General features: G+C 38.4%; 1 pseudogene; it reads right to left on the bottom strand.

The window, feature by feature from the left end:
• LOC111549593 lies at nt 1-1,025 on the bottom strand (annotated as a pseudogene).
• Nucleotides 1,026-3,954: the final 2,929 nt, after the last annotated feature.

The following is a 3,954-nucleotide window of genomic DNA, read 5'->3' as shown; positions in this document are numbered from 1 at the left end:
TTACTCCTTGGAGGCCATATGAGCCATGAGGTTCACCACCCTGTTGCTATAACCAAATTCATTTTCATATCAGAAAATGAGCTTAAGAAATGGTCATTGAGGGCAATGCCAGTCCCAGGATCCAAGGTAGAAGAGTGGGTATCAATGATTAAGCTGGAGGAGACAACCTGGTTCTCAGTGTAGCAAAGGATGCCTTTATGGGGACCCTCTGATACCTGTTTCACCATCTTCTTGATGTTATCATATTTGGCAGGTTTTTCCAGATGGCAGGTCAGGTCCATGACCAACATGTGGGTGGTGGGTACATGGAGTGCCATACCACTGAGCTTCCCATGCAGCTTATTGATATACTTGCTCACAGCCTTGACAGTGCCAGGAGATGCAAGGATGATGTTCCTTTGAGCCCTGCAGTTTTCATGCCACATTTTCACAGAAGGGTCATCTGCAGTCTTCTGGGTGGCAATGATAACATTGACTGTGGTCCTGAGTCCTTCCACCATATCAAAGTTGTCATAGATGATCTTGGTCAGAGTTGCTAAGCATTTGGTGGGAAGCATGTTTTAACACCATCAAGAAGCATAGATGACGATCATGAGGCTGTTGTCATATTTCTTATGGTTCATGCCCATCGCAAACATGGGGGTGTCAGCAAAGAGGTTAGAGATAATGACCCTTATAGCTCTCCACTACAGGTGAGCCACAGCCTTCTCCACGGTAGTGAAGATGCCGGTGTACTCTATGATGTACTTAGGGCCAGCACTGCCCTATTTGATTTTGGTGGGATCTAGCTTTTGGAAGATGCTGGTGGGATTTCCATTTATTAAAAGCTTCCTGTTCTCAGCCTCGATGATGCCATGGAATTTGTCATAGGTGGAATCATACTGGAACATGTAGACCATGTAGCTGAGCCCAATGAAGGGGTCATTGATGGTGACAATATCCACTTTACCAGAGTTACAAGTACCCCTGGTGACCGGGTACCCAATAGGGCCAAATCCATTGACTCTGGCCTTCACCTTTACCATGGCGTCTCAGGGATGTGGCTGGTGCTGCACAAGAAGATGTGCTGTCTGTTGAACGGAAGAAGCAGAGAGCTACAGCATATTATTTAATCCATAGTTATCATATTGAGAAATTCTTCACACATTCTGATGCCAACAGATGTGGTGACTCGGATGGGCATCACTTGACATAGCAGGCTGACATTCCCTGAGCATGTGGACAGTTCAGTTGTCTCACTGTCACTTGTTTAAAAGACAATTTTTTTCCCTATTGAATTAACTATTGTCAAAATCAATTGGCCGTATGAATTTAGGCCATTAACTCACACATAGGCAAAAATTCCCTCAAAATAAATTACAGGCCTAAATTTAAGGGCTAAACTATTCACCTCTTAGAAGAAAACATAGATTAACATATTCATGTCTTGAATTGGCAAAATCCCAACTTCTTCTGGTTAAAAAATAGTTGAAAAATGAAACAGGATCAAAACTAAAAATGTTGGCATTTGAAAACCACCAATAAGAAAATGAAAAGATAAACCATAGACTGAGAAAAATAATTTCAAATCATATATTTGATAAAGGACTCATGTTCAGAATATGAAATACACTTACAACTAAGCAACGAAAAGATAAATAATCCAATTTTAAAATAGGCAAAATATTTATATAACCATTTCATCAAAAAGATGTAGGAATGGCCAATAAAGTACATGAAAAGATGGTCACCATCATCAGTCAGCAGGAAAATGTGGATCAAAACTACAGTGTGACACCACTTCTTACCCACTAGAATGCTATAATAAAAAAGGACAGTAACACCTGGAGGGAGTGAAATAACAATGATCTGGAAAAATTGAAATATTCATGCATTGTTGATGGACATGCAACCATGTTGGAAACCAGTTTGACAGTATCTTAAAATGTTGAAGATACATTTACCATATGTCCTAGCACTTTCACTCCTAGCTATCTACCCAGAAGAAAAAAAAACCTATGCCCACACAACACATGAATGTGAATATTCATAGCAGCTTTATCCACAATAGTCCATAAAGTGGAAACACATCAAATATCTATCGACTGATAAGTGAATAAACTAATGGGAGCTATCCATACAATTTAATAGGATCTGGCACATAAAACGAATTAAATATTGATATGTGCTGCCACATACATGAACCATAAAAGTAAATTAGGCTTAATGAAATAAGACAGATACAAAAGACCACACATTACATGATTCCATTTCTATTGTCTCCAGAAAAAGCAAATCTGTAGAGTCAGTAAGTCAATTAGGGATTGCCTGGAGCTGAGGACTGAGAAAAATTGGTGGTGATTGATGAGCATGAGGGATTTCTTAGAAATAATAAAAATGTTGCAAAACAGGATCATGGTGATGGTCACACAAGTCTAAAACTGTACTGCAAATAATTTAACTGCACACTTAAAATAAGTGAATGTTATGTCAATTATACCTCAGTAAAGCTGTTTAAAAAGAAAAGAAATTTAGTACTGTGGCCCCCATCAGTCTTGCCCTTTGTTTAATTTCTCAGTTTCTTTAGGGCTTTTATTTATTGGTTCCACTCAGAGACTCCAAGAGACACTGGCTGAAATCTGTCAGCCTCCAGAATACTCAACAGCTGAGGGAATGTGCAGCCCCATCCTTAAGGCGATGGGGATGTGTAAGGTGCACTCTAGCATGTGCTACAGAAGACAAAGTTGTGTGATGCCCCTGGGTGGTTTCAGACAGCACTCCACAAGTCTTGGCAAGACCTATGGCCTGTAGCTATCAGAGAACTAGCTGCTACATCTTGCCGCACAGGGCCAACCTTTTCTAGGCAAATGGGTTTGAGGCATTGGTAGTCAGGTCCCAAGTAGCAGTTGAATGTCTACAACATGGGAGGAGGGCAAGACTGAGAATCAGGTTTCAAAGCAAATCATGTACAGAATATTACTTCCAACAACTGCAGAAAGTATTCTTTTCAAGTGTTTATGGGATGTTCACCAACACAGACCATGTTGTGCTGCACTATAAAACAAGTCTCAATATATATCCAAGGATCAAAATCATACAGGGTATATGCTATGGCTACAATAGTATTTAATTAGAAATTCAAAACAATAAGATATCTAGAAAATTCCCAATTTTAGAAAACAAGCAATATACTCTGTTGGTATGGGTTACTTGGGTCAAAGACAAACTCACAAGAAAAAATTCAAAACATCAGTAACTGAATGATGATAACCCAATGCATCAAAATGTTGGACACAGCTGACATAGTGCTTAGAGAGAAATTTACAACTTTAAATTCCTGTACTGGAAATGAGCAAAGAACTAAAGTCAATTATCTATGCTTTTATAATAAGAACCCTGAAAAAAAAGAGTAAAACAATCCCAAAGTTAATAAATATAAGCCAATAATAAAAATAAAGAAAATCATGAAATAGAAAAATGAACAAACAATAGAGACAATCAATGGTCAATTCTTCTGTACTCCATGCACAAAAATTCAGTTCAGAATGATTTTATATTTAAATATATATCCAGAACCACAGAGATCTTAGAAGAATAAATAAGAACATATAGGAATAAAATGAGAATTCTGTGGGAATAAAAATTAGAAAGCAGTTGCTTACCAGGAAGATTGGGGTAGGGCAGGGAATTAGCTACACAGGCAGAAAAGAACTTTCTGCAGTGAAGAAAATGACCTATACATTTTTTGGGGTGCTACTTACATGGACATATATAACTGTCAGGGTTCATCAAATTGAACACTTGAGATCTGGGCATTTTAATGAATATAAATTATATCTCTTTTGTTAGGTAGAGGAAAGTGTCTTGGAGAGCTCATGGTGGTGAAATTTGGGCAGTTCTCAGGCATATGCTCAAGGAGCATTCACAGCATCTTCAGTTCAGAAATTTGCTGAGAACTGTTTTGTACCCAAAAAT

Source organism: Piliocolobus tephrosceles, chromosome 1, assembly GCF_002776525.5.
Source record: "Piliocolobus tephrosceles isolate RC106 chromosome 1, ASM277652v3, whole genome shotgun sequence".
NCBI lineage: Eukaryota > Metazoa > Chordata > Mammalia > Primates > Cercopithecidae > Piliocolobus > Piliocolobus tephrosceles.
The sequence above is the reverse complement of the archived record's forward strand: the minus strand, read 5'-3'. Positions and strand labels throughout refer to the sequence as shown.